The following is a 24,458-nucleotide window of genomic DNA, read 5'->3' as shown; positions in this document are numbered from 1 at the left end:
TCATGAACGTGACCGGTTGTTTTTATGTCATTTTAGTCTGTCTGCAACTGTCCGAGTGTCTGTCTCTCCATGAGAGCACCCCCCCCCCCCCCCCCCCCCTCGGGTTGTCTACCCCTGGTGGTGTATGTGTGACTGCACCACGCAAAATGTGTCCACAGGCACTAACTGTGTGTTTTGCCTTGACGCGGTATATTTAAAACTCTCTCTCTCTCCTGTTGGGTCATTGATTTTAAGCACTATTTAATAGTAGGCTAACACACAGCTGCTTGTGTTTCCAGGAATTGGTGAGGAGGAAACACAGCGCTGCTGCTTTGCCTGAGTGTAGTTTCACCACCTGACCATCAGCCCTCGTGTTGGGTTTAAGTCTGGTCCTTCCTTATCTGGTCAGTATCAGGTCTATTACCGGTGATACTAAGAAATGTATTTTAATCCAATGGATGAGACTGTGTCACACTAATGTATGGTTTCCCTTCTGTTTAGTTCTGATGCTGAGGCCCCCAAGTCAGGACCAGGTGACGCCTGCTCCAGTGGTGGTGGTGGAATCCTCTTTTCTCTTGTGTTCTGATTAGATTATTTTACTACTTTGTGTGTTCTGTGCCTTGGGGTGCCACTGCCCTGGGCTGGTTAGCCAGTTCTTCCTTCCCCTTGGCAAGCCTCAGCATCGACCCAGTGTAGAGGTGCAATGTATTTTATTGTTGAAGCACTGTCATACAGTTTAACCTGTTGATGCATCATTATGACATGCTCTGACCTGGTAGGCTATTGCTTTTTGTAGGCCTATATGATGTGAATAAACCTATTACCATTTGTATTGATCCACGTATCTGCCTTTATTATTTAAGTACAACGAACCTTGTGGGGAGAGAGATCCTTGTCTTCAGGTGGTTTAATTGTATTAGATTCTAAATACTGTTTCCTAGGGCGCAATCCCCTAGGTGGCGTAGTTGGCTATACCTTAATTTATACCGCCCTGTTACATCTGCTTGTTTCTAGATCATACAGACAATTGTGATCATGATCTGCATTGCATTCTGACTGATATGTTTGGATTTTGACATGATGTCTGTTTGGTTCCATTTCATACGCTCTCAGAGTTAAATGAACACTGTGAGGATTTGGTTGATGATTTGATAGAGGTGGCCTGGTTGTTCTAACCCTGCTGAACAGATACCCTGACCAACCTGTAGGAGTCGCTATAGTGCAAAGAAAGAGGAGATTCAAACCCCTTAAAGTCTCCATGGAGGTGGATAGGAACATTTACACTGACCCTTGACCTATAGGCCCAAGAGCTCAGGGCCCCCCTCAGTGGTGTAAAGTCACATTTACTGAAGTAATGTACTTACGTACAATTTTGAGCTATTTTTTTTACTTTACTGGAGTATTTCCAATGTTCAGTACTTTTACTTAAGCCACTACTAATAATTCTTTGAAATCTTTAGTTACTAACAGTATTTCTACATTGCAGTATTGATACTTTTACTCAAGTAAAAAATGTGGGTACTTTTTCCATTTTAGTCTCTTCTAAGAACATAAAGGTGATAAAACCACATGTTTTTCACATCCATTCTGTCAACATGTCTGAGACTTTCCCACCGCATGTGAGCTGACGTTACTGGCATGTATTTATAGAGATCTATGGCCATGAAAAACTGCATTGATTGCATGATATTACAATATGAAATATATATGAAACTTTGCATTTCTTGTTGGTCATAGGGCAGTAGTTCTTTACCTTTTCAGGCCATGGCCCCCAAAATCATCCAATTTGAACTGAGGACCCCCCCCCCAAAATAAAAATATATAATAATAATCATATTTGAACTGGGGACCCCCAAAGTAATATTTGAAATGGGGACCCCTAAAAATAATCATATTTGAACTGGGGACCCCCCACCATTGACAGGAACTTTGAACTGTAGGCGATGAGGCATTACATTTAGTTTGAATTGGTTCTGCACATAAATGAGAGCTTGTAAATCAGCTATATTTTCCGCCTCTTTCTTAAGTAATATTTGTTTGGCAAATGTTTGACCAGCTTTTATAGTGTACAGTAGTTTGTTGATTACTTTTGATGCAGTAATGGGAGAGCGAGAGAAATGTAATATTTTCAGATGGGGATCCGCGACCAAATAAATATAAATCTGGGGGTCCTTTACATGACAATGTTTGTAGAACCACTGGGTTTATTGATCAGGGTTTATGCCCTAAAAAGGCTGCCAACCCTTGCTGTAAATCAGTGGTCCTTGAGGGAGTTCCAGGTGGTCCCCAGCTAAATGATGGAGAGTTGGTAACCAAATGGACCCTTATTAGATCTTTAACTCTTGAAAAATTTAACCAACAGGTCCATTTGGTTTCATTTTACACCCCCCCCCCACCCCCACCCAAAAAATAATAATAATAATAATCCTATTTAGCTAGCTTGTAAATCTAAAGTTATTCCCCCAAAAATGTGCCTCTTTCTCAAGTAATATTTGTTTGGCAAATGTTCGACCAGCTTTTATATTATACAGTAGTTTATGTTTGATGCAGTAATGGCTTTTACAATGTCAGCACCCAGTGGCCAAATGTCTCATAATCAGTGGTGGAAAAAGTACTCACAGGTTTTACTTAAGTAAAAGAATCAAAACTGCAATGTAGAAATACTCTGTTATAAGTAAAAGTCTGGAATTCAAAATTTACTTGAGTAAAAGTACAAAAGTATTGGTATCAAATTCTACTTAGAGTAACAAAAGTGAAAGTACTAAAATGTTTGAAAATAGCATATCTACAAGCTCACAACGCGTCGCGGTGCGACGGGTTGTGAGCTTGTAGATCTGCTATTTTCAAATAGCCGATAGGTATGAAATTAAATAGGGTGGTTAATGTGTGTTTTATAATGTAATCATTTATATCCGAGAAGTAACTAGTAATTATAGTTTTAAAATAATTGTAGTGGAGTAAAAGTAGCCTACAACATTTACCTCTGAGATGTATAGTGGAGTAGAAGTAAGAGTATAAACAACTGGAAATACTCCAGTAAAGTAAAAGTACCTCAAAATTGTACTTAAGTACAGTACTTGAGTAAATGTACTTAGTTACTTTACACCACTGCTCATAATAATCCGCCTATGACGTCACCTGGATGAACTCTTCTTCTTTATAAGTATTAAACAAATGAAAGATCTGGTCCACAAGGTGGTGCTAGAGTACTTCTATCATGTCCATGTTGTTAACAAAGCTCCATCATAAGAGACATTAATGATCAAATGAGTACAAACAGTCATTCTGTTACTTCTGTTGAGTTAATAATAATAATAATTCAATGTGAAAATAGCATTTATGTATAATGTTCAATATGCCCACGGCCTATACTTTATAAACATTGATATAAGATGTCTTGCATGATTATAAACATACTGTATGAGAGCGTTGTCTCATGAATGTGTTTATAATGCTTTACAGACATAACAATAATAATGATGATGATAATAATACTAATGATGCAACTTGTACAACTTTGTATATTACCTTCAACACAAAACATGATAGTGCTTTACATTAGAATAAAAAAATAGCATTTGATTTATTGAATACTTTATTAACAGTTTACAAATAGTACAGTGGTCTGATTTTACAATGATGCTAAAAGGATAACACAAAGATCCCTAGAGGCTTGTTTTCATTGTGGTCCTGTAGCAGATCTACAACCTCACAACACATTGAGATGAGCTTGTAGATCTGCTATTTTCCAATAGCCAAAGTATAAAATAGGGCTTAAGTGGTTAAAGCACATAATCAATCAATAAGAAAGTTAAATGGCAAATGAAATGAAATAAAATGCTTAAAACTGGTGAGAAATAGATGCATAACTTCTCTTGCACTGTTTTAAGAACAGAACAAACATTAAATTAATCTACATGAAACATGGTATTAAAATGGAACAGATGGCTGTTAGATTCATGTTATTCACATTCTATAGGCTCCCTTTTAACTATATATATGAAAATATGAATATAAATGTTTATGTAATGTCTACAGTGCATATTGGGTAGAACTTGCAAGGCAGACAACACACCAGCTAACTGATACATGGTGAACATGATGGTTTCAGCACAGAGCTCTTTCACACATCCAGTAGATGGACCAAGAACACGGTGTATCGCCCCATCCTTTGTTAGGAGAGCCAGACACAGACCCATCATAATAATTAACACAGTCTGATTCTGCATTAGGGTACTCGTTGGTTTCATAATGAGGCTCACCAGGCTCCCAGTACCTGTAGAAGTAGGAACATATAATTAATACAATACTTTTACAAGGATGTTTTTTCACTCTAAATCATTTGTTTTTTAATCGTCTCCTCATTTTATATTCAGTGGTTTTCAAACGTATTCGTAGCCGATCTACAAGCTCACAACATGTTGCATGTGTATAAGCTTGTAGATCGGCTTATTTTGCCGCTTTGGAAAATGTGTGGGATAAATGAATGAATAAATAGTTATAATATGTATTTAAGGCTATAGAAATGAGTACACACAAAGTACTGATATAGACAATAAAATAAAATATATAATTGGCCTATTTGTATATATTTCATATATTTCACTAATAATGATGGTTCACCTGGATCTCATGACCAGTTTTGGTTATAATTACTCAGGAACAGTAATAAATTGCTAGTTACCAAATTAACCCACAGGAAGCATCGTGTTGCCTTATTTTTAACTCTATGGCTGCCGTGCGGCTGCAGGAGTTTTTCTGTGTCTTGACTATTTCAAGCCAGTAGATGGCACTGTTGGGACTGCTGATGCACTAGAGCAGTGGTTCTCAACCAGTGGTCCAGGGACCACCAGTGGTCCTTGAGGGGGCTCCAGGTGGTCCCCAGCTAAATGATGGAGAGTTGGTAACCAAATGGACCCTTATAGATCTTTAACTCTTGAGAGTGTAAAATGTTACGCTCTCAAGAGTTAAATTATTGTTAAACATCTGTATTACTTAATTTACAAGAAGTAACACAATTAGAGAATGTAGGAGAATTATTATTTTGATCAACATTTGCCTGTTATCTCTCCTATGGAACCAACATCAATACAACATGGATGGAATTGTGGACAAAATCTTATCCAACGACAACAAAATATTCGAAGTCTTGGTTCTGAGAGTCTAAATGTCATCAAACGGTGGTTCCGTGGCTCAAATGCCCAATAAATAATGGACCTTGATATGAAAAGGGTTGAAACCCACTGCACTAGAGCTGCAGGACGATATGTGAGTTATTTCATTCATTTTGTATTTAATAACTTCAAAACATAATAATCTGAGCAGTGACATCATGTTCTGAAAAGCAGCAGATCAGTTTAAAAGTTGTTGGGCTACCAGTTGTTTGTTAACTGCATATAATTAGTAGATGATTTAATCATCTAGTTCACATTTATAATAAAGGTCTACTGTACCTTAGCTTATTACCCTATATTACAGTATGTATAGCCTATTCATTTTAAGAAAGCTACACATTTACATGTCGTAGGGATGTTATCATGAAGTCAGTTATTATCACCAATACACCCCTGACTATATCACACATACGTCTGTCATTACATTAAATCACCCGATGTGACACGTTGTGAGTTTGATCGGCAATGAGACCATCATTAGACTTTATGGATTCACTTACTATATTAATATAATAAGTATTATATGACAGGTGACGACAATGACAAGACATGGAGGATAAAACCTTGACTGTTTGCAATCAGCGTCCAACTAACACCTTATGGATTATAATAGCCTGCTTTCAATATAGGCTACCATTTTATGCAGAAATCCCCCCAGTGTCTGATGACAGAGCAAGGAGGAGAGAGTCGGGTAGGAAAGAACACCTCATAGCATTTAAACAGCGTCTTCTAGCAGATGATAATATCAGACAGATCAAACTCATAACTAAAACATTGGGGTCTTTATGGCCAAACATTTGAAGCCCCTTGCAGTCATGGAGGACGCAGGATTTCAGTAATGATTAAAGTCAGCCTGTCGCCTCGCCGAGTTTCAGAAACACAGTAAAAAAACATTCATTGTAACCATGAACGTGACATTGTCAAGTAAACACACGCTTACTTTAAATAACAACGTCTTGTTTTTTTTAAACATTATAGCTTAGAAATATATGTGTGTGTTGGCCTTTATATTACTTACATATTATATTACTTATTACTTTTACTGTTTTTCTTCATATTCCATACCGTTGCTGTCGGGTGGAAACCCAGGCGTCCAAAACCATTCCTTTTTCATTGTTATTTTAAAAACATTTTTAATTGGTGAAAATAACCAATCTACAAGCCCACAATGCATCGCGATGCGTTGTGGGCTTGTAAATCTGCTATTATCACTACTTTTGTGCGACACTCTTGTATAATGAAGTATGGCATTAATTTACAAAGAAATATAAAAAGTCACAATATGGAGATACAAGGTTTCTGCCAGACAACTAAGAATGAATTATCCTTACAGGAGGAATCACAAACTTCCTAAAAGCAGCACTAAACACTATGTAACAACTATGTTTGTATCTTTGACTGAAATAAACTCAAAATAATGACGATACTTCCAAATGTTGAAAGTATTCCTGTATATGTGTGTGTGTGTGTGTGTGTGTGTGTGTGTGTGTGTGTGTGTGTGTGTGTGTGTGTGTGTGTGTGTGTGTGTGTGTGTGTGTGTGTGTGTGTGTGTGTGTGTGTGTGTGTGTGTGTGTGTGTGTGTGTGTGTGTGTGTGTGTGTGTACTATGCATACTATGCATGCCTGGCACTGGCTTCATGTTTGAGCCACACACTGACCTGACCCAGACCATATATCCCCAGACCTGCACATAGGCTGCTGCATCATTGATTGATTGATTGAATAATTTGTTAACAAAGGTTATGTTAAAAGGATAACACATAAAGGCCCAGGGGGCTTGTTTCCATTGTGGTCCATTGTACTCAATTCATCAAGACCCGTTTCGGGTGCACCGAAACAGGTTTTAGCCCCGGGCACCACTAAGGGTTAATCCGGCCTGGTAACGCAAGGTTATTGTACCAGTAATGTAATAATATTAAAATTACAATACTCGTTACTGGGGAAAGTAATACAATTACAGTAATATATTAATATGTAACGTGTTACTGCCCTACACTGCTCATGACACATCAGTGTGCTTCGACACACCCTTTGAGAACCACTGTTCTAGATATTAGATGTACATTAACTGGATAGTGAAGTACTGTAGATATCAGATGTCTTTGTGACAGTGTAGCAGATTTGTATTTTATGATAACATTTAATACCATTTATTAGAATGAAGGTAAAATGAAGATGATCATAGTCTTACGTTGGTGTGGTCAGTGGTGTTCCATCTACCCACTGGAAAGATCCTTCGCTGACTTTGTCAGTCAAACCCAGCCATACCCTCTTGTTGAAACTGGCAACAAAGTCCTGAACAGAAAAACTGCTTGTTACTGATGTACAAACTGTACAATAGATGTGTCTCCACAAAGGGCACTAATGTGCGCGCACACACACGCACGCACGCACGCACGCACGCACGCACGCACGCACGCACGCACGCACGCACGCACGCACGCACGCACGCACGCACGCACGCACGCACGCACGCACGCACGCGCACGCGCACGCACACGCACGCACGCACGCACACACATGTCATACCTGTTTTTCTTGGCTCTTTATGACAATCAAGTCTGAATGTCTCTCTCTACACCACTGTCTGCTCTCCTCCCAGGTTTTCTTCTCAGTAGAGATGTAATAACACAGACCATCACCAAATGTAAATCCATCTTGTTCTAAAAATAAAACAATAATATTAGCCATTTTTATTGTTTTATTTTTTCATTTGCTCAGATTAATGACAGAATGATGATGATATAACAATGAAGAAACACAGTGATGTTTCACTCACCACAGAGCTTCTTTTTCAGGCAATCATAACTGGTCTGTAGCTGATCTGTATGGAAACAATATAGAAATGGGAGATCCATAATTAAAAAAAGAAATCACCTACTGCAGCAAGTCAATTGTTAGTGTTGAGAATGTCGTCTATTGACTATATTCACACAGCAGCCATTTTGCTCTCACATCATATTTGCAGGTTGTGAAGAAATGCCCGGGGTGACATTATTTCATTAACTTAATAGCAAAGTGGCCGTCGTGTGAATATGGTGAATGCTGTCTAGTGGCGGCCTCTGATACACAGTTCACTCATCATTGTCAGTGACAGACAGGTGTCTGTCATCACCAATTGACTCATTGATGTCAGTCTGGGTGTGTCTCTATAAAAGCCCTGACTCAGTCCACAGTCCTCACTGTCACTGAGTCTGTCTGAGTGCTGTGCTGTAATGACAGCATTCACTCCTCCAGCCCAGGCAGCCATGTGTTCATGACCAATGTAAGACTTTGTTCTGTACTGACTTGACTGTATTGTATTGTGCTTTGTTTTCTATATGTTGATTACTTATGCATATCTAACTTACTTTACAATAATATAATGTTTCATATGTTCTATTTATTGTCTAAATTCCAGTTCTTATTTTGTTCCATTTGTTTGCTTTATAGTCAGACACCATGGTGAATAATCACTAAATAAATAAGAAATAAATCACTAAACCTTTGCATCTGCTCTTGGTGTTAATCCTCTTTAATGGGAGACACTTGGGTGGTCAGCTTTATTACCAGAACACAAGAAAGTATTCATTAGTTATCATTTAAGTACAGTATATTTCATGTTAGCAGATCTATCAGTCATGATAAGTAAATAATAGATCTTAAACACCTCACTGGGATCTTTCTGTGTGCAGTTTGTATGTTCTCCCACTGCTCACTTGGGTTTCCTCACATCAAAACACATGCATGTTAGAGACAAACTCCTGTCAGTGACCTTGAACAAGGCCAGTGGCGTAACGGAGGGGCAGCAAGAGATGCGGTGCGGGGGGGCCACCAGCAGGGGGGGCCCCGCCTGCGCTGATACAAATATTTTTACAGCAAAAAAAAAAAGAAAAAAGTTGATTTATATTGGTCAAATAGAACCGAATTAGACCCGAATTAGACCCGAAATTTTTCGCGCACGTGAAACTCCCTGCGTTACGCCACTGAGCAAGGCATTGGTTTTAGAGCCCCCACCTGAAGCAAACACATAACGGTGCTTCAGCACCATAGACAGAGAGACAGAGCAGTCTGCATGGTGCTCTGTAGGATCACCCTGCAGAGAGTGAAGGTTGAGCAAAGGATCAAATGGTGGAAGTTAAAGATGGGGTGCCGTGATTTGTCTTCCCCCTAAAACATGATCATCATGTATTATGATTATACTAGGAGGAAGATTTATTTTCAAAAAAGTGCACAGAAAGTGATAAAAGTATGTTTTTATGGAGACACACCCTCCAGTTCATTAAGTATACCTGGTTTTCTACCTTAGCACCTCCCACCTGAACCAGTCCCTCCGCCTCCTCCTACAAGACCACCCACCTGTCCTAGTCCCTCCTCCTCCTCATGAAAGGACGGTCCATGGCTCTTCCCAGTTGCTTACAAAATGCTCTAGAGCAGTGGTTGTCAAACTGGGGTCTGGGGACCCCCAAGGGTTCAAGAGGGGGTTCCAGGCGGTCCATAGCTAAATTAGTTTAGTATCAAAATTAGTGTAACCAGTTGAAACCTATATACATTGGCTATTTGAAAATAGAAGATCTACAAGCTCACAGCGTGTCGCATTGCATACTTTTTAGACTTTTCAAAAATATTTCTGCAGTTCCTCTAGCTTCTCACTCACTCAATCGGGTCTGGAGCTCTCTCATCTTGGTTTCACTCGCAGACAGTCTGGTCTGGACCTCTCCCGTCTTGGTTTCACTCGCAGACAGTCTGGTCTGGAGCTCTCCCGTCTTGGTTTCACTCGCAGACAGTCTAGAAGCCATATCTGAAAATATATATATAATAATCACAGAGAAAACATATAAGTGAAATTCAGAGGTGGAGAAAGTACTCACATGTTTTACTTAAAGGACGACTTCATCTGTTTTCATCTTTATGTAATTGGTCCTCACAAATGCTCACTAGAAATATTGTTCCTGTAGAAACAATGTGGGCGCGCTTTAAAGCCCAAAAAGAACTGTAGTTATAAAAAGTACAAATTTTGTTTGACTTGGTATCTCTGTTTTTCTGTTGTGTGTGGGCGTAGACTTGCCTCCGGTTGATCAGATTGGGAGCACCCGTTATCATTCTCCTAATTGTCGTCAGTTACACACCTGCTTGAATAGCTGATGGTAGTAAGGAGATGGAGGGGTATAGGGAGTGATGGGTGCGGGGTGCTTCCCCCTGGCTATAGTGAGCTTGTAGATTAGCTATTTACTATGGTTTAGTGTGTGTGTGTGTGTGTGTGTGTGTGTGTGTGTGTGTTCGGTGTGTGTGTGTGTGTGTGTGTGTGTGTCAAAATTTCACCCATTTACATACCGATGGCGGAGGAAACCATGCAAGGCACCTGCTCATCGGGAGCAATTAGGGGTTCAGCATCTTGCTCAAGGACACTTAATTCGACACTAATTTTGGGGGAGCCCGGGATCGAACTGTGAACCTCGCAGTTGCCATTCGGCCGCTCTATCGCCCACTCTACCCCTGAGCCACTGCCGCCACCTCTACTCACACTTTACAAAGACTGTCAAGCTTTTTCTAAAATAGCAGATCTACAAGCTCATCACGCATCACATTGTAGATCGGCTTTTCTTTTGTATAATTTGTATGACAGTATGTCATGTGGTGTGGGAGGTGGGGTGTCGGTGGAGTATGGGGTGTGTGTGTGTCTGTTTGTGTGTGTTTTGATTTGAAAATTTTATTGGAGGATAAACCCCTTGAGATGCAGCATCTCGTCTTCCAGGGGGTCCTCAGGCACAACACACAAACACTGACACAAAACAATCACATAACATACAACAACAACAAAACATACACATAAGGGCTCTCACACCATCCCAGACCAGTCTACATCTGTTATGCCATAATAAAAATAATAATAAAAATGAAAAAATAAAATAATAATAAAACAATCAATTATGAAATCAAATTCAACAAGAATACATGGCAACATATGTCATCTCCAGTCCGAAGTCAAAACCCATAACCCCCCAAGCCGACTCCGCGAACCCCGATTGTCTTTCCGTTAAGCCAACTTTATGAATTTAAAAGCAAGAACAGTTAGATTTTAGGGAATCAAGCAGAGATATTTTGAAAACAGAAAATGAAATAATTGATCTAAGTAAAGTGGATAAATTGTTCCAATCAGAAGGTGCTTTAAACTTAAAAGAACGTCTCCCAATTTCTTTGTTTATACCGACAGGTACCTCAAAAACAGGTTGTTGTGTATGTCTTAATGGGTATCTTGAACTGAACGGACGTAAAAGCTCTTTCAAATAAGAAGGATAATTAAAGTAAATACATTTAAAAACAAAAAGCAACCAATGAAAATGTCTCCTATCATGAGGAGATAACCAGTTTAACGTATCATACAGAACACAGTGATGTGTACTGTAAGGACACCGGAGTACAAATCTACATATATTATTGTAAACTACATTTAACGAATGAAGATGTGTCTCAGAGGTGTTCTGATAAATGATGTCACAATAGTCAATGATAGGAAGTAGAAGCTGCTGAACAATATGTTTTCTTATTTGAAAAGTAAAACAGTTTATTGATCTATACATTAATCTGAGACCATTATTTACTTTACTCCTAAGAGAATCGATATGGGGCTTAAAAGAAAATTCCGAATCTAACCAAAGGCCTAAGTATTTGAATGTTTCCACTGTTTTAAGGGGAGAGCCATCTGTAAAAAAAATAGATAATTCAGAGGATGTACGATTAAGAAAATACCGAGTACCAAACACCATGCTGCACGACTTCTGCTTGTTTAATATAAGATTATTATTTAAAAGCCATTTTTGAACCAGATTGAATTCCGTTTGCAAGGAGCTTTGAATTTTGGATATATCACAATCAGATGTATAAATAGCTGTGTCATCAGCATATAACTGTATGGAGCAATTTGTACATATTTTGGGAAGATCATTAATGAAAATGGAAAAAAGTAAAGGACCTAAGATTGATCCTTGTGGTACACCCTTTTCCATCACCAAGAAATCCGATTTAACATCATTAAAAGAAACACACTGACGACGATTATGAAGGTAGGAACTAAACCAAAGTAATGCCTGTCGAGAAAGGCCAAAATCATAAAGTTTATCCAAAAGAAGATAATGATCAACTAAATCAAAAGCCTTAGATAAATCAATAAAAATAGAACCTAATAATTTACTCTTATCTAAGGCGGAGTATACATCATCCGAAAATTTAACAAGAGCAGTAGTAGTGGAGAAATTGGAGCGGAAACCTGACTGAAATGGGGATAAAATATTGAGATCATTAATATATTTAGATAATTGATTATAAATGAGCTTTTCAAATATTTTTGCCATTGAACAGATAATAGAAATGGGTCTATAATTATTAACTTCTAAAGGATCACCACCTTTAAAAAGTGGAGTGACCTTTGCACATTTCCAGATTGATGGAAGTTGACAAGTTGATAGGGACAAATTAAATAAATCTGCAAGAGGGAAGATGAGAACTTGAGAAGCTAATTTAATAAACTTGGCCTCTAATCCGTCTGGACCAGAGGCACATCCAACCTTAAGTTCTGAAATAACTTGTGAAATTTCTGTAGGTAATATTCGTCTAAATGAAAATGAACCATTAATAGGACTACTAACATGATTATTTAAATAAGGAGAATCAAAAGAATAAGAATTACTAACAGAGGAAAAAAAACGATTAAACACATCAGAGATAAGAGCAGGGTCATGGACAACTTCATCATTTACACGAATCTGAGGAACAGAGTTTTTCTTTGGTTTAAGAATACTATTCAACTTATTCCAAAACTGTTTGGGATTTTTGAAATCTTGAGAAAGTCCATTCCTATGAAAATTAGCCTTGGCATTTCTAGTCTGAGTCTTACAAATATTTCTCAAATGTTTATAAGAGTCCCAGTCAACTGGGTCCCTAGTAGATCTGTATTTTGCCCAAGCCGTATCTCTACGTTTAAAGAGACCTATGAGATCTGAGTTGATCCATGGTAAATGTCTACCTTTAACTCTTACTGTTTTCCAAGGAGCGTGTTTATCAATAACTCTGACAAATTCATCTAAAAGAAAGTTCGACGCATCCTCAACAAAAGGAATCAACTGAAACCTATTCCAGTCCACTGAAACAACATCCTGAATAAAATTATCTGTATTTATGTTTCTACACTGTCTCATATTTATATATTTTGGAGGAAGACGGGGAGTTCTTATCTTCCAAACACAAAATATTCCAGAATGGTCACTAAAACAATCGGAGAGGACCCCTGATTTAACAATCCTATCTGGATGTGAAACAAATATTAAATCTAATAGTGTTGATGTTGTTTCAGTAACTCTGGTCGGCTCAGTGATAAGTTGAGTTAAGTTTATGTTGTCAAATAATTTCTTCTCATTTGAAGAGAAACGAGGAAGCCAGTTCCAATTAAAGTCCCCTAAAAAGATTAATTCCAAGGGACAATTTAGAGAGTTGATTGTGGACAGTATAGATCTAATAGTTTCCACAGGAGCCGATGGGGGCCTATAAAAATTACCTATGATCAACTGCTTGTTTTGATGAAAAATTAACTTAACAAAAAGACAATCAAAATCCACAGAATCAACCCGGGGAACCACAAGTTCCGACCCCAGACTAGAAATGACATATGTTGCCACACCACCTCCTGCTCTATCTCTATCTGTTCTATACAAAACATAGTCATTTATCTGGATTTCTTCATCAGATATAATACTACTTAACATAGTTTCTGAAAGAGTGATAACATTAGGCTTATATGTAGCTGCCCAGACTCTCAACTCGTCAATCTTTGGAATAACGCTTCTGATATTAAAATGGATAATTTTTAAACCTTTAACTGTATTCATGTTTTAAATCAGAAAAATAATAATAATAACAATTGCATGCAGACATAGCTGGTCAGGTGGAGGGATGAACAATGGAGAGAGCCACACAAAAACACTACACTCAAATACACATCTACCAGGACAAAAGACAAACACAAATCTAACAAAACAACGAATAAACAAAATGTCTTCATCCCCAAATGACGAAGACTGCAGATTAATACACTGCTGAAGGAACAGTGCATTATGAAAACTTTGGTGTTTTGATGTGCATCAAAATATACTTTGAGTACCAAAGTAAAAGTACTCAAATTTTCAGAAAATAGCAGATCTACAAGCTCATAACGCGTCACATTGTAGATCGGCTGTATGTGGTTACTGTAGGTTTTGTATTAATAATAAAATCTGCAAAGTCACAAGTAACTAAAGATGTCAAATGCTGTCATTGTAGTGGAGTAGAAGTAACACAAATGGAAAGGAAAGTAAAAGGACCTCAAAATTAAACTGCATGGTAAGCACTTGCATAGTACTTGAGTAAATATACTTAGTTACTTTGCAGCACCACTGCCTGACAGCCAATGACTGACAGATTAGGTAGCAGCACCAGAGTGTGTAGGTGCATGGGTTTATATTAATGGTCTTAACTAAAGATGTATACATCACACAGCTTAGATCTTTGGATTAAATTGGAGAGCAGACCCGTGCGCACTTGGTGATGTAAAATAAATATCTGTAGTGTAAAAAATGTGGCCACAGTGACTTTATGAAAACACGGGGCATTTCTCCTCTGTCCTTCTCTCTCCCCACTAGCAAAACCCATTGGATCTGCATTGGGTGCTTAAATATTAAAAAAAACTAAATATTATTTCAAAAAGAAAAGTACAAGTACCCATGTCCACAGTAAGCTGGATTTTTTACAGCTTGAATGGAGTTTCTAAGTGAAAGTATGTAGGAGTAGTTAGGTGCCAAACCTTTGCGGAGAAGATAGAAATATTTGACAATAGCTATAGTGGGCTCAGCGAGCCCACAATGATAAAATGGTACCATTTTTCCTACTCACTCTGTGACTCAGAGAAGGGCTGTGGGCGGTTCAGAAACCTGCCTACCAGTGACATCATCATTTGGCATGTATTTTCTTTTCAATCAAGTCAACCAATTATATGAAGACAGGTTGAACATGGGTGAAGTGGTCCTTTAAGTAAAAGTATGAATACTGCAATGTAGAAATACTCTGTTACAAGTAAAAGTCCCGTATTCAAAATTGACAGAAGTATTGACATCAGAATGTACTTAAATTACCAAAAGTAGAAAGTACTTATTGTTTCACTACTTTTCAAATGTATGAAATGTACAAAAATCATTTGATGCGACGCATTATGAGCTTGTAGATCTGCTATTTTCAAATGGACGAAATATATACAGGATTGAAGTCCTGTTATTGAAGTGGTTAATGTATGTTTTGTAATAATAATCTAAATCTACAAAGTAACTAGTAACTAAAGTTCTCAGATAATTGTAGTGGAGTAAAAGTACATTATTTGCCTCTGAGATGTAGTGGTGTAGAAGTAAAAGTAATGAAAATTGGAAATACTCCAGTAAAGTAAAAAAACATGTACCTCAAAATTGTACTTACAAGTACTTGAGTAAATGTACTTAGTTACTTTACACCACTGGTGAAATGATGAAACATTTGAAACACATTCCACATTGTACGTTTAGAACTTCTTGAATCCTTCATTTATAAGTCACGTTTTGCCCAACAAGCATGTAGCCTCTAAAAGATATATTTCACTTTCAAACATGTTTAGCCTTCTCAGGCTTTTGTGTTTCACCATTAGACACTTTTTAAGTTGCTTTATTCAGTATTTAGATATTTGATATTCATTTTAACAGACACTATACAAACCCATTGTAAGTTTAAACTCCATTTTAACCATCTTAGACTCATTGAAAACACACTGATATTCTCTTTCTAATGAATGTTAAACTCATTGAAAACACACGTCTCTGCTTCTGGTGACTGATCTAATGCGTTTAATTACTTTTTCTTTATTTTATTTTATTTTTGTATTATTATTATTATTATTATTATTATTATTTTTGTTTTTCATTTCCCCAAAAAATTATACAAAACTAATATCTAAATATTGAAACAAGCAACTTGATAAGTGTCACAAAAGAAACACAGAAGCCAGAGTAGACGTTCAAATGAACTCATGTTTGAAAGGTAAATATCCTTTAAATTAAGCGTCCTGACCTGAGTTTTGTGCTTCCAGCTCTGTCTTCAGTTGTTGGAACATCGCCCGGAGGTCATCAGCCTCAGCCAGACAGAACAGGAACAGAAGCAAAGCCACCTTCATTGTGAAGTCTAGACTCTGAAGATAATAAGCGTGATGCCTTGTATTTATTGGAGGGTGACAGATATATTTTATTCCTGTTTCTCATTAATCCGAGTTCCCAGAAGTTCTCCCATAAAGACGGGAGGGAAGATATACTAGTTTCTCATTGGATGGGGGTTTGGAGAAGCATGTTTAGAGACAACTGATTGGTTCCTCCACGGAACGCACGCTTTTAGGGGAGGTTGAGAAAAAAGCAGCAAGAGGTAGCTGTGTTCCTGAGAGCAGTGACCCCCAGGGGTCCTTGAGGGGGTCCTTGAGGGCTGAAGTGGTTAATGTGTGTTTTGTAATAATAATAATCTAAATCTAAAAAGTAACTAGTAACTACAATTAATTGGACAGAGGAGTAAAAGTGCCATATTTGGGGGTCAAAGAGTAGGATTGTGTTGGACACAACATCAGTGCTGACAGTGTCTGAACAGGTTGATATAATATTGATCTAACTAAATCTACATCTGTAATCTCAGCTGCATGTGGCTCAAAGGTTCACTTAATATTTCATTTCAACACAAAAAGAGTAATTTGGTGTTTCCTACAAACTTACACAAATACTTTATGAATGAATCACTGAAGCCCTAGTTCATTTAAATAAAAAAAACTGAAAATAGCCGAAAATGCTAACAAGCTTGTAGATCTGCTATTTTCCAATATCCAGAATATAAAATAGGGGTAAAGTGGTTAAACTGTTCCTTGTTTTGCTGGGGACCCCTGAAGGACCTCTGGGGGTCCCCAGGCCGCCCTTTGAGAACCACTGCTCTAAAGATGAGGGATGGAAGGCAGAGACAGAGTGTCTTCTCTCATTGTTAGAGTGTGGAGATGAAACCTCAGATGACCTTCATAGTGCAGGTTGCAGCATGATTCACTCTACTCTGTTGACTCAGTCTACTCTGTGTCCTCATCACACACACACACACACACACACACACACACACACACACACACACACACACACACACACACACACACACACACACACACACACACACACACACACACACACACACACACACACACACACACAGGGTTTGTATTAACATTGCTATACTGAGGTCATCAACACTGCCATTTTAGGACGGCTATTTCTTTTATATATTTTTCCATGTTTAACTGTAAGCCTGAAGCCGAAAAAATTGCTGATCTACAAGCTCACAACGTGTCACGCTTAGACGCGTAGTGAGCTTATGGATCAGCTATTTTTCGTTGCATGACACTGGCAACGCAACTAAGTATAAATCATGTTTAACTCTAATTCCAACCCCTGAATCTAACCTCTAAATGTATAATCCTAATCATAATGTAGGAGCAAGTAAGGGTTAAAACAGCACAGATGCTTTTCCCGGCTGTAAGGGTAAAAGCAGTACAGATAGAGTGCTCTTTCTGAGAGCAGAAAGAGCAGAGAGATACAGCTAACATCTGGTAGACAGCTCAACATTCCTAAAGTAGAGAGAGAACATGCTAATCGCTCTCCCAGTTTATGGATCAGCAATTTTTCGGTGCGTGACACTGGCAACGCAATTAAGTATAAATCATGTTTAACTCTAATTCCAACCCCTGAATCTAACCTCTAAATGTATAATCCTAATCATAACCCCAACATGAATCTAACCTCTAAATGTATAATCCTAATCATAACCCTAGCATTAATCTAACCTCTAAATGTATAATCCTAATCATAACCCCAACATGAATCTAAACTCTAAATCTATAATCCTAATCATAACCCCAACATGAATCTATACTCTAAATGTTTAATCCTAATCATAACCCTAGCATTAATCTAACCTCTAAATGTATAATCCTAATCATAACCCCAACATGAATCTAAACTCTAAATGTATAATCCTAATCATAACCCTAGCATTAATCTAACCTCTAAATGTATAATCCTAATCATAACCCCAACATGAATCTAAACTCTAAATCTATAATCCTAATCATAACCCCAACATGAATCTATACTCTAAATGTTTAATCCTAATCATAACCCTAGCATTAATCTAAACTCTAAATGTGTAATCCTAATCATAACAACATGAATCTAAACTCTAAATCTATAATCCTAATCATAACCCTAGCATTAATCTAAACTCTAAATGTGTAATCCTAATCATAACAACATGAATCTAAACTCTAAATCTATAATCCTAATCATAACACTAGCATTAATCTAACCTCTAAATGTATAATCCTAATCATAACCCCAACATGAATCTAAACTCTAAATGTGTGTAGTGGCAGAAGAACGTATGCAGGAGAGTAAGAAAGGCTCTGGATTAGAGGCCTAGGGCCTCTGTGTGCAGAAAATGATGATTCATGATGAAAAGCATAAAAAGTAGTTAGAGTACAGTTACTTTGTTTACTCTTACTCTGCTTACTTAAAGTAAAAGTTCTGAGCATGATTAACAAACAATGAGTTCATCTGGAATCACACTAGGTCAAAGGGAATTTATGGGGAAACTGGTGTATTTTGGTAAAAAAATGTTAATGTCTAATCCTACACACACACACACACACACACACACACACACACACACACACACACACACACACGCGTGTGCACATGCACGCACACACACACACACACAGACAGACACAGACAGACACACACAGAAACTTCCCCTGTCCTCTCCAGGCTCTGTGGTGTAACATCTTATCTAATAGTTCATCATAAATATCAAGCACACTGCGTAGGCTGTGCTGACGGAAGCTAGAAGTGACCACAGTTTTCCTGTAACTTCATGAACTCCCTAAAGTTACGCAAACACACACAACTGTCCATCGTTAAGAACCGACACAAATAAAAAAACAATATGTTTTTGTGTGTGCGTGTGTGTGTGTGCGCGTGTGCGTGTGCGTGTGCGTGTGTGTGCGCACACGTGTGCGTGCCTTTGACATGTGCATGGCTACTTCCTTCAGCTGTAATACAATACCACAGCTCTAAAGATGAGGGATGGAAGGCAGAGACAGAGTGTCTTCTCTCATTGTTAGAGTGTGGAGATGAAACCTCAGATGACCTTCATAGTGCAGGTTGCAGCATGATTCACTCTACTCTGTTGACTCAGTCTACTCTGTGTCCTCATCACACACACACACACACACACACACACACACACACACACACACACACACACACACACACACACACACACACACACACACACACACACACACAGGGACACAAATATTTTAGGTGCAGTATAGGTTACATTAAAAAAACTCATGGATGTATGTCCTCATGATACAACACGTGTGTCACTCAGCACTCCATGGGCACGAGCTATTTTTAAAAATATATTTTGCCATGTTTAACTGTAAGCTTAAAGCCGAAAAAATAGCTGATCTACAAGCTCACAACGTGTCACGCTTAGACGCGTAGTGAGCTTATGGATCAGCTATTTTTCGGTGCATGACACTGGCAACGCAACTATAAGTATAAATCATGTTTAACTCTAATTCCAACCCCTGAATCTAACCTCTAAATGTATAATCCTAATCATAATGTAGGAGCAAGTAAGGGTTAAAACAACGCAGATGCTTTTCCCGGCTGTAAGGGTAAAAGCAGTACAGATAGAGTGCTCTTTCTGAGAGCAGAGAGAACAGAGAGATACAGCTAACATCTGGTAGACAGCTCAACATTCCTAAAGTAGAGAGAGAACATGCTAATCGCTCTCCCAGGACAGCTAAAGGAGAGAGTGAAAACCACTGCTGTAAATCATTGGTTCTCAAAGTGGGGTCCAGGGGTCCTTGGCGGGGTTCCCCAGCAAAAGTAGTTAGCATAGCATCATCATTTTAACCACTTTATCCATTTGTATGTTGGCTATTCAAAAATAGTAGATCTACAAGCTCGCAGCGTGGCACGAAGTGACACGCTGCAAGCTTGTAGATCTGCTATTTTTGAAAATATTTGAAAAATATCAAAAAATGTAAAAACTATTGCGTGTGGCCATGACATAATTCCCTCAATAAATCACTAACCCCCACTGTCTCTCCTCTCACCCAGGCTGGCACACCTGCAGCTGATCTGGGATTGAAATTACTAGGTCACTGGTAACTTCCTGTCGATTTGATCCAATGATATCCAATGATATCCAATGAAATCGACAGGAAGTCATGCCCAAACAGCTAGGAAACTTTTGGGTAAATGCCAGCCAGATTCAGTTCCACTCCAGACACAGACCCAGTTACAACCTCAGAACCCACACCGTTGATTATCTAGGCTAGAAAGCCTTTTCTTTATGTTACTTAGTTTACTTTAGTTTGGCCTGGAGTCTGGAGATGGCCGGTAGTTCTATCTGTTCGTTTAGTTTTTAGTTCAGTAGAACTTGGTTTTGTTAGGTAGGGAGGGGGGAGCAGCTTCAGGGTCCCTATAGGTGGTGGTCTGGGGCCAGTTGCACAACCTCATACTAAGTTCAAACTTAGCCTAGTTATAGCTTAAATGGCTTTTAAAAAGCCATTTAACCCATTTGGCCGGGAAAGTATGTCATTTTAGATTTCTTTGGCTATTCAAAAATAGCAGATATACAAGCTCATAGCGCGGCACGAGTGCCGCGCTATGAGCTTGTAGATCTGCAATTTTTTAATGTAAAAATGTGTGCAAATCTTTAAATATATATATATATATGTAAAAAAAAATATATATATATATATATTTAAAGATTTGCAGTAGTAGATCCTTTAAAACAGGACTGGACGTGTGATGACCCATCCTGTTTGGGTGTAGTGTTGCTGTGATAGAGACACACGGCCGGAAGCGGAAGGCCTACAAATCCACGCCCACTTTTGACACTCGGGGTCCGTTAGAACGATGAACTGCAGCTCTCAATGCAATCTCTATGAGAGGCATTGTAAAATACCGTCATTTCACTGGTTAACTACTGAGGCTGTAGCGATTTTTTTTGTGTTCTAATAATCTGTCCCATTTGTTTAATTGGTCCTTTTTAATGTCCCATATCTTTCATCTCGATATACTACCCACAATATACTATAATATACTCCATAAGTATGTCAAAACCGCTAGCATCGGGGATCCAGAGTTTAAGAGGTCGCATGGTATATACGTCACGGACGCATCCCTTGAGGTTTTCAATACCCAGAAAACTGGCGAAAGTGGCCGTTTTCAATAGGTTTTGGTCATTATCTCTGGAACAGAAGGCCCAATCTGCTCAGTTCAAAGCTTGTTGGATGCGTGACTTTGAGGACATTAAGCACGCAATGACACATTTTCGGGGAGGCGAGATCTTAGTTGGGCAGGCGACCGCCTCTCCTGCCTCTACAGTGGGGACGCCAGTGGTCGGCGCTCGGCGCTCGTAAAGACAGTGATGTCACTGAAATGCCCGTCTGCTGTCTACCCTCTGCTGCGTTAGCATTATGGGTAACTCGTTAAAGTGGCAAATTAAATGTGAAACACATCAACTATTAAGAAAACAAGATGGTATGTTGAGAAAGACACTCCATACATTTGGAAACATATTTTTATTTAAATCAATATCGTCTTCAGTTAAAGGGGATTTTTGGACTAAAGTTTTCTTACCTTTTCTATGACGTTATGATATCTTAGGATGAATGGTACAGTAGAAAAATGTCATAACTCCACCCCTGAGCCGCCACAGCTTAAAAGGTGCGCGGATAGGCCTTAGGTTAGATCACATATTTTAATAGCTTTTTTTTCTTTTTTTTCTGGTGAGATCTGACGTTCATAGTGACAGAACACTGTCCCAAAAAAAAAAAAAAAAAAAAAAAAAAAACAGAAGTCTCGCTAGACGAGATTGAAATCTCGAGATTTCAATCTCGTCTAGCGAGACTTCTGTTTTTTTTTTTTTTGGTTGCATAGTGTTCTGTCACTATGAACGTCAGATCTCATCAAAAAAATAATTAAAAAAAGCTATTAAAATATGTGATCTAACCTAAGGCCTATCCGCGCACCTTTTAAGCTGTGGCGGCTCAGGGGTGGAGTTATGACATTTTTCTACTGTACCATTCATCCTAAGATATCATAACGTCATAGAAAAGTTAAGAAAACTTTAGTCCAAAATTGTCCTTTAATGCAGGATAATTTTAAAAGTAGGCTAACTTTCATAGGGAATGCATTGGCAGCTGCAGTTCATCGTTCTAACGGACCGGGAGTAGCGGCGCTGTCTCAAAAGTGGGCGTGAAATGTGTAGTCCCCGTGTGTCTCTATTCTAATGGTGTTCTCTGTTCATGTGTAGGAGGAGGGGACCAGCCTGCAGGGGTGTGCCTAGAGGACGAGGCACACCTGACTCAATCATCCTCTGGAGTATTTAAGCAGGCTGGTCAAGTCTACTCTGCCTCTCTCTCCTACACAGGAAACATTGTTTTCTTTTGGTTCCTTTTGAGTTTAGTTCTACCTTGTTCCTGCACCTTGCACATACACTACATTTTCACACATCCTTAGGCCCGGAAACAGGATACCAGACTACGCCACTCTGGGAGTTTCACCCAGAGAATATTATATAATGTACAATACACCTTGAATACTAGACCACAGGTTATTATAATAAGGAGGAGCAGAGACGTGTGTTTCCAGTTGAAAAGAGTATATTCGTTTTATTTATAATAAAGGCAAAATAAGCAACGATCAATAATACTTCAAACTAGATAAAAAGGATCAAGTTCATGAAATATATTTATTTATTATCAATTACAAAGCCTAAGTAAAATGCAATTCATCAATCAACTAGTATCAAAAGGGTTAAAATGGGGCAATAGCCTAGAATACCAGTTGCCGGGGGCATAGGTGTCTTACACACAGGAGGGAGGCAGGGAGTGATAGTGAGGGCTGTTAACAAAAAAATGTGGACACGGCTCACAAAAGCGCCAATTTTTTTCTACATGCTCTCCATCACCATAGGTTTCATTTTGGAAGGGTAGCCACGTCATCAAGATGGCAGAAGGCGGCCATCTTGGATTGCAAAGATGGCCACCATGTAATATCTATAATTGCCAATATCTCGGCTTCCAAGCCACTTAGAAGGTCAATCTTGGTGTCAAAATATACATTTTCTGGGACAAGGAATGCAATAAAACTATAGGGAATATCAATAAGTGACTAATTCTGCCAAGATTAGATAATTTGGTTGATTCTGCCAATGTATGTACATAATTTTCAGACACATTGAAAAATGGAGCATGAAGAGAATTGAAGATTATTAGCTTCACTTTCCAGGATAACAACATTCAAATTATTTGTCACATTGACAACTGCAAAGATCTGTGCAATTCCAGTGTGCCTTCTTGCATGAGCACCTTGCACCACAAGGTCTTTTACAACCGCACTTGACCAGTTCATTGCAGGCTTTTGACGCCATCGGTAGAATGCTCCACACAGGAAGCCAGACCTGGTTGTTGTCATCCAATGTCCATCCCCATCCTTCTGGACTGGGTGTCGGCTGCTGGGCCAGTTCAGATGTGGCCCAGATCCCAGACTGGTAGGCAACTCGCTTCACGTGCTGCAGCAGTGAATCTTGCGTTGGTGGAATGTGTTCCATCGTTTTGTTCTTCTGGCAGAACAACTCTTGTCGTGCTTCATTGACAGATTCCATATCACGTGTCTTATCATACATGATGACTGTGAAACGCTCAAGAAGCTGAAAGTGTTGGGCATCTATGGTCACAGAAGTGTATGGATTTTCTGCCATGTAGTTGAAGGCCTGGGTGACCTCAGGGTAGGACTTCCACACCACCCATGCTGACTTCTTCCCTTTCCCGCTGAATGCTGATGTTGTGTCACAGCCTGTGTAACAGTGGAAGACGGGAAGTGCTGTGGACTTGTCTTTGCCCAGAGCATGGCAGATCGTGTTTATATGAACATAGGTGTAGTTTTTGCCAGTGCCAAAAGCAACCCAGATGTCTGCAGCTGGATACTTGGCGAGCAGGGCATGGAACTTGCCGATGAGGATAACGACAACATCCGTATCCACAGTGCGTATCAAGCAGGTAGAACAGCCATGTTCCAGGGCATCAAGCAGGTGAATCACTATCCTGGTGTCGGCCTCTTCATGGTTACATGGCAGCATCGAGTGGCTGGTGTCTGTGCCGACCACTGTGATGCCA

The 24,458-nt window shown here is 38.9% G+C and overlaps 1 long non-coding RNA gene across 2 annotated transcripts in view; it reads right to left on the bottom strand.

Moving 5' to 3' along the window:
* LOC308101267 overlaps positions 1-7,956 on the bottom strand; it is a 21,772-nt gene extending 13,816 nt beyond the window's left edge. Inside the window, exons 1-4 of one of the 2 annotated variants that reach the window (XR_013934522.1) lie at positions 7,932-7,956; positions 7,682-7,815; positions 7,344-7,447; positions 3,571-4,255 (exon numbers count right to left, since the gene is read on the bottom strand). This is a non-coding gene — a long non-coding RNA (uncharacterized lncRNA). Of the gene's footprint in view, positions 1-3,570; positions 4,256-7,343; positions 7,448-7,681; positions 7,816-7,931 lie in introns of those variants that run through there. The other variant, XR_013934521.1, reaches the window with a different exon arrangement.
* Between the last annotated feature and the right edge of the window lie 16,502 nt (positions 7,957-24,458).

The sequence above is a fragment of the Gymnoscopelus braueri genome (genome assembly GCF_963280865.1).
Source record: "Gymnoscopelus braueri genome assembly, chromosome: 15".
Classification (NCBI taxonomy): Eukaryota; Metazoa; Chordata; class Actinopteri; order Myctophiformes; family Myctophidae; genus Gymnoscopelus; species Gymnoscopelus braueri.
Note: the sequence above shows the minus strand (reverse complement) of the source record. Positions and strands in the feature narration are given on the sequence as shown.